The following is a 10,001-nucleotide window of genomic DNA, read 5'->3' on the forward strand; positions in this document are numbered from 1 at the left end:
TATTTTTATTGGGATCACATTAAATTTAGAAATCAATTTTGGAGGAATCAGTATCTTTATTTTTGCAAAGGTGTTCTATCCAAGCACACAGTATGTCTTTCTATTTGCTTAAGTCTACTTTGAGGTCTTTCAAATTAAAAAATTTTTAAATTTTGCTTCATATAGGTGTTAAGCACTTCTTAAGTTTATTCCTAGGGTTTTTTTTTTTTCCTTCTGTGTTGCTTTTGTAAATTAGAGTAACGTCTTCTTGGGTTTTCCAAGCATATAACCATATATCTACAAGTAGTTTGATTATTTGCATGTTGAAAAACAAATTAAAAAAAAATTGCATACTTCTAAATCCTTTTGTTTTGTTTGTATTGGTCAGTGCCTCTAACACAATGCTAAATTATAGAGGGGTTAAGGGAATTTTTGTCTTGTTCCTAATCGTTAGGAGAGTATATGTAAATGAGCTGGTTAAACAGTCTCTGTAAGACAAATGCTCGAATTTGAAGTCCACAAAGCAGCCAGTGAGGAAGGGAAGATGGATGTAAAGAAGGGAGAGTGAGGACAAGCTGGAACTCACAAGCACGATGTGGGACCCATTAGGATGGACCGAAACACATGTCAGTTTTAGGAGTTGTCGGTATTCTTCACCTCAGACCTAAATAGTTGTCTGGCCCTTGATCCACACTTAAAGAAAAACCCATGGGAAAGCAGACTGTGTTACCTTAATATTAGTGATCTTACCTAGTAGCTGTTACCTACCTTTCACCACTGGGATGAGGAGGGAACACGTTCATCTAGGTTACTTTTACTTGTCATCCAAGATTCAGCTCAGGAATTATTATATTTGCTAATTTTTTCTTGCCATTGTATTCGCCATTCCCCTCAGTTATTCTTTCTCTCTGCTTCCATCATTTTGTGGACATCTACTTTTATTATACTGCTGAGCATTTGTTCTCCCTTCTGCTGATACTTGCACCCTGAATTTCATCTGGGTACCACCTCCTCTCCCTTTCTTGGTCCCTATACTTCAGGTAGACTTGATTGCTCACCTGAATCAGGGTGGGAACATGGCTCACATCTGGTCAGTCAGAGCATCACATTCCCCTGGCCATGACAATTTGTTCAAAGATGTGCAAATGACCTCATCAGAGCCAATGCGATATAGTAACGTTTGACAGGAATTCTTGAAGAATATACTTGCAGTTACATTGGAAATAAAATTGAGAGAAAATGGAAGCTATCTTGCCTTCTATGGAGGCTGAAAACAAAGCCAGCCGTTGGAAGAGAGCAGAGATGAAAACATCAGGATCTTTTGATATTATCTGAGCCCTAAGTCCAGTTATGCATGCAACTGGCTCCACCCATGAGCTTGTCAGTTATAGAAGTCAATAAATTCTCACTTTCCTCAATCTATTTTGAGTTAGGTTTTCTATCATTTGTAACCCAAACAATCCTAATACACATTACTGATAGATACTCAAGCACTTCCATTGATTATAACTGATTCCCTTTCCCATGTTCATAGCTACTCCATATATACTACCCTCTAGCCTTATTATTCTATGAGCACCTTTAGAGCAGGGAGAGTATTTTTAAATTTCATAACCCCAGAGATGATTATCAGTATATTTTGTAAATATCAGGACACAAATAATGTTTGTTGAATTAAAGAAAAAATAAGTGTGTTCTATTTGCACAGTGAATTTTTTTGAGCCTGGTAAATAACTAAGGCACCTGCCATTTTCATGTATTGTCAGTGTTCTTATCCTTCTTTGGGGTTTGTGCTTTTTAGTGTCTATTTTCATTCTCATTGGTAAGAAATTTTCTGATTATTTCTGTATTTTTACCTTTGGAAGCTTGCCCTTTTCTCTTTGATTTGTGTAACACAGCCACCTGTGTTACATTCAATTTTTTTAGTCTTTGATTACATTATGTATTTTGTTTTCTTTTTTTATGGTAATTCAGAGTCATTCAAGCTGTTTTCTATAAGCATTTCCACCCACTTACAGGATCTTCTACTGCATTTACTTCCTGACACCTGGGAGTATTATTTACCGTCTATCTTTTGATGTGCATCTAAGGCTGTTTCTCTGCCAAGCCCAGATGACAATTGAGCAAAACTATACCCTATGAATCGTTCTAAAGATGAAGGAAAGAAACAGACAGCCTCTCATTCTGCAATTAGTTAATCATTGAAAATATGTCAAATGGGCATTGTGTGTCTGATTCTGAGCTAGGTGCTATAAGGGATAGAAAGATGAAAAACTCAGGCCCTGCCCATTGAGAACAAAGTAAATATGATACAAGGCAAAGAGAACAACATTGATACACAAGTGTATAAGAACTCAGTGAAGGAGTGAGAGAGAAGTGACTACATTTGACCTGGAAGTCAGAGGTGATCCAATCTGGGCTGTGAATAGTGGATGAGAATTTTAAACGGGGGAGCATGACACCCAATGGAGAGAACAGTAAGAATTAAAGGTATGGAAGTCTCTGTTCTCGATCCAATGCTTCATTTTTGGTACGGTGAGTAGACAGTATAGCTATTAGAATAGATACATGTATATGTATAACTGAATCACTTTGCTGTACACCTGAAATTAACACACTGTTAATCAACTATACTCCAATATAAAATAAAAGTGAGAATTAAAAAAAAAAAAAAACTATTTTCTGATTAAGTTTACTTAACTAATGCATTTGTCTCTTAGAAAATACCTTGACCTCATGGTTGAACCTAATGGTCCTCACAGTTAGTCATAGTGAAACACTTATTAGTCACCTTGCTCTTTACAAAACACCACAAAACTCTGATCTATTAACATAAATAAGTACATAATTTTGTGCTTAAAAAAAAAGAAAATGGGATGTGAGGCCAGAACAGCAGAACAGGTAGTGTATTAGTTTTTTATGGCTGCTGTAACAAATAATCACAAACTTAGTAGCTTAAAACAATGCAAATTTATTATCTTACAGTTCTGTAAATCAGAAGTCTGACATGGGTCTTACTGAGTTAAAATCAAGGTGCAAGCCAGGCTGTGGGAGAACTTGTTTCTTAGACTTTTCTAGCTTTTAGAGGCTCCCTTCCTCTACCTTCACATCTCTCACCACTCTTCCATTGTTGCGTTTCCCTCTGATCAAAGCCCTGTGATTAGATTGGGCCCACCTGGATAATTCAGGAAAATTGTCTCATCTCCAGGTCCTTAACTTAATCACATCTGCAAAGTTCCTTTGGCCATATAGGTAACGTTCCAGGGTTTCAAGGATTAGGATATGGACATTTTAGGGGACCACTATTCTGCCTACAGGCGTCTTAAACCAGATCATGAAGGACTTTGCCAGACATGCTCCAGCAACATATTTCAGGCATGGTATGTGAAGTATTATCCTGATGACAGCAGATATAGTGAAAATAGGGCAAAGTTGGAGAGTTTGAAATAACCAAACCTAAATATTGTTGGAAGCTGTGACCTCACAGACAAGTTGTTATCAAACAATTGGCTCAGCCCTTGCATCCACCTGTGTATCTACTACCACTTTTGGCAAACAAATCAATGAGTAATATTTACAATTTGTACATTAATCAGAATCTTCGTTTTCCTTCTCCTCTCTCTAATGCTATTAGTGTTACAAATGCCACTCTGAGTATCTTTGAACTAGGAAAAATAGTATCTTTCTGGGTTATTTTAAGATATGGGTACTAAAACCCTAGTAGACGTATTGTAACATTACTAAACAAACTATCAAAGAACTTTTCACAAATACGTAGACATTTTTGTTGAATTTTACTTGGTTTATTCATTCAAAAAAGTCACTTTCAAGTAGATGATTTGTAAGTGCTTGAGATATACCAATAATTTACGTGTCTCTGTTCTTTAATTAATTAATTAAACAAATATATATTAAGGGTCTGCTATCTGCCAGACACTGCTTACCTGCTGGGAAGAAAGTAGTAAACAAAATGTCAGAACCCCCTGCCATCATGCCACTTATATTCTAACATGGTGATGGACAATAATGAAGATAACTAAGTGGGCTAAGGAGCATTTTAGACAGTGATAAATATTAAGGAACAAATAAAGTAGGAAGGGCAATCTGAAATGTGAGGGGTTTGAAATTTCTGATGATGCAAGTCACTGAGAAGATGACTTTCAAATAAGGAGCTATAGGAAGTGAGGTCGATCTAATTAGCTCCAATTTTCACAGCTGGAATCTGAGGCTTAGCTTAGCGGGCTGGAGTTGACTGGTACCCATTCTGGCTGCTGAGTGCTTCCTCTTCCTGAATGTGAACTGCCAGCCACAGTCAGGAAGAGCTGAGGGGGAGGCAAACATGGATTCAGTGCTGCCTCTGCCCTCCAGGACCTTACAGGGAGGGAAGACAGGGCTCAGATCATCTATGGTATAAAATGATTATGAAAGTGCCATGAAGGATGGGGAAACTTAAAAGTGCTTAAGTAGGAGTTCCATTTATCAGCCAAAATGGCAAAGAGCCAGAAAAGCATTCAATCCTATAGAATTCTTAAAAACAGTTCATCAGAGGAATAATAGCTGGTCACAGTGGCTTTTTGAGTTTTCTTTCGTTCTTTTATTGTGAATATGAAGCAGTAACCTAAAACAATTGAGGAAAAAGACAGGCTTGCATGTAGCATCTTGGAATACCTGCATTGCTTGGAGCATGTGAGTGAAGTGGGGTCCAGTTTTTGACTACCTTTAAATAGTGTCCCTCCAACATGCTGCAGGCTTCACATGGGCACTGGCACCCAGAAACTGCCATTTGGAAACACAGGGTCCTTGTCTGGCATCTTATTCCTGATGTCCTTGCCTGTCACTCAGCCTCCAGCCACCTGCGTTCTTTCCATTATGTTTTTGTTCCTGATAATAAAGTGGATTTTCTTTCTTTGAGAATAAGCATAAAGATACCCAGAAAATAAAACCAGGTGCCCGTTCGCAAGGCTCCAGCAAGCAAGCACGCAGATGAGGCTTCTCGGCCTGTCCTGCAGTTTTCCCAAGAGGAAAATGCTGCGGCTGACATGAATAGCAGAGGCCAGACAAAGATTCTTAGGGAAGATAAACAGGCTGTGATTCTCTCCTGACGGCTCCCACTCTTCTCCTCAATGACTGATCATGGCACAAAAGGTCACGGGGATAATTCTGCACCTGCAGCCTGGGAAGGCCAGGCTCAGTCCTTGCAAAGAACTCTCCCATAATTGATGCTAATTATTATTGAACCAAATGCACCCTTTCATAGAGGGGCATGTGGGAGGCTCTGTTACTGTCAGGGTGATTTTACCAAGAGCAAGTTTAGAATTCTTCGCACAGATGGACACACACTCAAGAAGACCCAAGTATTGCATACAGGCTCTTCATAAAGAATATTATCATTAGAAATTTCTGCAGCTTTATAATGAGTTGCTCAGAACTCAGGTGAATGACAAATGCTACCCAGTACCCAGGGCCAGAGTACTGAGTGGAGGAGATGATTTATTCATAGGGGCTTGAACTCTACTGCTGGGCCTCTGGGTTGCTTGTGAGATTTTGCACCCTGCCATCTGGACTCTGAGACAGGTTAACAACAACTTTGGAGACCTTGGAACCCACTGGGGATTTGCTTTCATGGACATCCATCTGCTTTCTGGTGACTTTAATGGGAGGAGGGGCCCAGTGAAGAGGATTAAGAATAGAGAGGAAATGGAAGAGAATTCACCCAGCTGTACTTAAAGCAGGGCTGGATTTAGCAGAATGTCAGCATGGAAGTGGGGACTTTCCCTTGACATTAACCACTCCCTGTTTTGGAGAAGAGTTTAAAAGAATGTTACATTTTCTTGTTTCAATGCATCATTTCTACTTTTTTCCTCCTTTGATTATAAATTAATGGTTTTTGAAGGTTGTTCTTACATATAAAAATAGCATTGCAAAACTATATAAAGTGGTAGATTGTGCTTAAATTTACAATTTTATTCCCAATTCTGATTGTTTTATTTTTAAAAACACAATTATACCCCTTAAGCCAACTATTGATTGGAGAAAAAGAGTCACATAGTTGTTCATCCATCAGAGAATCATTGTACCCAGACTATGTTCTGGGCGCTTGTTCTGGGTTCTGACACAAAGATGAGGAAATCTTCATCCTTCTCATAATTTTTTATTTCAGTACTTTAAAGATGTTCCTCCACTGTCTTCTAGTTTACCTTGTTTCCAGTGAAACATCTACTGTCATTCTTATCTTTGCTCCTTGGTAGGTAGGTAATGTGTCTCTTTTTTTTTTTTTCCTGGCTGCTCTTAAGATTTCCTCTTTATTAAGGTTATAAGCAATTTAATTATGTTAGGTCTTAGTGTAATTTTTTCAGGTTTCTTGTGCTTGGGTTCATTGAATTTCTGGATCTGTGGGTTTATTATTTTCATTAAATTTGGGAAATTTTTATCCATTAATTCTTCAAATATATTTTCACCCTCCACCCCACCCCCAACCCAGGGACTCCAATTACACATAAATGCTCAAAGTTGGTCCACAGTTTACTGATGCTCTATTCACTTTTTAAGTCTCCTTTCTCTCCATTTTTCATTTTTTGATAGTTTATATTTTTAGAGCTTTAAGTTCACTATTTTTTTCTACAATATTTAATCCATTGTTAATCCTACCTTTCAGACATTGTATTTTTCATCTCCAGAAGTTCTCTTTGTATCTTTTTTGTATCTTCCCTGTCTCTTTTAACTTTCTCATGCTTCCCTCTACCTTTCTGAATATGTAGAATATAGTTATAATAATATAATGGTTTTTATGTCCTTCCTACTAATTTTGTCATCTGAGTAATTTTTGAGTCTGTTTCCATTAATTAGTTTTTCTCCTCACGAAATTCCTGATTCTTTGCAAGTCTGGTAATTTTTTATTTAATGAGTTTACTTTTTTGAGTAAGGAATATTTCTTTAAATATTCTTGAGTTTTTTTGGGGATTCAGCTAAATTACTTGGAAACATTTTGATTCTTTCATGATTTTCTTTTTTGATTTGTTAGATGGGACAAGAATGCCATTTGAGCTAGGACTAATCTAGCTCCACTATTCAGGCAATACATAACGCCCTATGTATTGTGGGAATTCTCCACTCTAGCTGGTGGGAATGTAAACTATTCCTGTCTTGTGTAATCTCTAAAAATTGTTCCCCCTGCTTTGGTGGGTCTTTCCCCAGCCAGGATCAATTTCCTCACGGGCATGTGCTGATCAGTTCTTAGCTAAAGTCTTGAGGAGAATCTTCTATAGATCTCCAGGGCTCTCTCTCTATTCTGGTACTCTGCCCTGGGAATTCTACCTGTCTTGGTCTCTTTATATCTTCAACTCTGTCCTCTCAGTTTTTGAACCTGCTTCTGAATCACTTGGGGTGTGATTATACAATACTATTGACTTCTGAGAACCACAGCCCTGATGAAATCTTTCTCCAGGTTTATCAGTTGCCAAATCCAACAGCCTTCTCTGGGTTTTCAGTCTCCTAGACCTTGTCTGGGATACAGCCATACTCATCCTCTCCTCATGGATGTCCTCAGCATTATAATAGGTTAAAACAGGTGTTTCCCAGTTATCCCAGCTCAACAGTCACCCAATTTTGGGCCAAAGAGAGGAAAAACTTGACCCAAGTTCTGGGCTGGGGAGTGCTACTGACTTGCCTCCCTTGCCCTGTGTATGGATTTCTGATCCCCCATCTGCAAAACGAACGATAATAATTAAATCTACCATACCAGGTGGCTATAATAATCAAATAAAAATGGAAAGAATGCTAGACATAGTGTAAATATCTCTCAAAATTTTTTACATGTGTTCCATCCCTTTGTCCTTTCTCTCTACATTCCAAGAGTATCCCTTAGGGAGATATTCTAGCTTATATCTTCTTCTGTGTCCAGAATGCCACTCAGCATACTGATTGAGTTGGTTTTTTTTTTTTTTGCGGTACGCGGGCCTCTCACTGCTGTGGCCTCTCCCGTTGCGGAGCACAGGCTCCGGACGCGCAGGCTCAGCGGCCATGGCTCACGGGCCCAGCCGCTCCACGGCATGTGGGATCTTCCCGGACGGGGGCACGAACCCGTGTCCCCTGCATCGGCAGGTGGACTCTCATCCACTGCGCCACCTGGGAAGCCCGAGTTGTTTTTATTTTTTACATTTTGTGATCATGTTTTTCTAAGATCTCTAATTGTTTCTTTTTCATAGAATCCTGTTACTGTTTTATGGATGCAATATCAACTAAAACCTCTCTGAGGATGTAAATTGTACCTATATATTGTATATAAGCTGTCTTCTGTTTGTTATTTTAACTCAATTGCTTCGAGTGTTCTTTTATTTGGTGAATATGGTGCCTCTGTTTTGTGGTGCTGGTTTTCCTCTAATCTTAGTGAATCTTGATAGTTCATATTTGCACATGATAATCAATGTTTAATTGTGAACATATGTTCTGATTAGAGTAGGTTTCTCTGGAACTTGTGTGGGAGGATAAGTAAGTAGTCTGCCACAGTGTGGGGGGCTCCTTATTCATTCCACAGTCTTAGTTAGTTGGGGTACTGCTCTACTTCTCTAGGTACAATATTTATTCTGGGAGTCTTATGCCAAAAATACACACTTTCAAAAAGTCCTGTATTTATGCTTTAGCACAGGAAGCTGAAGTCCACTGTTCTCCGTGTTTCTTTCTCTGGTTTCCTTATGGAAGGTGACGTTTCATTAGGCTTTACTCTGTTTTTCTCTGTACTCCCATCACAGTGCTAAAAGCCATATCCTGGAAGATCACTCACATTTAAGGACCTAGATTTTCTTTGGAGGGAGTGAAAGGAAGGATATTTGGAGGAATCATGGCTACTACCTGTTGCCTAGCATAAGTGGGCATAAGAGGGGTCAAAGCGGCCTAGTTATTCAAAATCTGGTGCTTCAGTTTCTCTGATTATTTTCTAAGGTCCTCTTGTTTGTTGACTCTGAGCTTCGTTTATATGTGAAATTGCTTTCAACAGTAATTTTCTCAACTGTGTATTTTGGACTGTTGTTTTCTCCAATTTTGTTTCTCTGACAATCTGACTCCATCTGCTTCCTATCTTTCAGGAATTCCTCAAAATTTCCCAGGAGCTGGTAGCATTCTTTCTGTTTGTAACTGTTGTTGTGGATCTGCTTCTTTAAAAACATTTAAAGATGTATGTGCTCAGCCCCCATCCTGAAATAATCTTTACCATAGTACCTCTAGTTTTAATAACCTAGGGGAAAAAAGTTCAGTTTTTTTTTTTTTTTTTTTGCGGTACGCGGGCCTCTCACTGCCGTGGCCTCTCCCGTTGCAGAGCACAGGCTCCGGACGCGCAGGCTCAGCGGCTATAGCTCACGTGCCCAGCCGCTCCGCGGTATGTGGGATCTTCCCGGACCGGGGCACGAACCCGCGTCCCTTGCATCGGCAGGTGGACTCTCAACCACTGCGCCACCAGGGAAACCCCAAAAGTTCAGTATTTTAAATACATTTCTAGAGGATATTTTTTATAGATGTGTCCCCAGATTTTGAATGTGCAGCTTATTTGGAACTTGTAATCATCTTTACACGGTTGCCTTATAGAAGACCTCTTATCTGATCTCATAATTGGTTGATAAAAAGTTGGTTGGAGCAGGGAATCATAAAAATGATACATGAATACATTTCATTTCACTGTGAATATGTACATTCTTGTATCAATCTTTTGATTAAGGTCCATTTTCTTTTTGAGTATAGATACCCGTTTATAATTCCGATTCATCTTTCCTTTAAAACCATGCCCATAAGGCATCATCTGTTTTCCAGTTTCAATTTCTCCACAGTGGATAAGAAGTTAAAGCCCTTTGAGTGGAGGATTCCTCTTGTATCTTTATAATTTCCATCCCTTTCTCCCAGTCAGTCATAGTTGCCTAGCCCACACCTGTTTTGCAATAATTATTTTAATAATTCTCCTTATTGCAATCCTTCAAAATAGTCCTTATTGAAACAACTCTTTGTACTCTTTTTTTTTTTTTTTTTTTTTTTCGGTA

Source organism: Neophocaena asiaeorientalis, unplaced genomic scaffold, assembly GCF_003031525.2.
Source record: "Neophocaena asiaeorientalis asiaeorientalis breed wild unplaced genomic scaffold, Neophocaena_asiaeorientalis_V1.1 scaffold125, whole genome shotgun sequence".
NCBI classification, from domain to species: domain Eukaryota; kingdom Metazoa; phylum Chordata; class Mammalia; order Artiodactyla; family Phocoenidae; genus Neophocaena; species Neophocaena asiaeorientalis.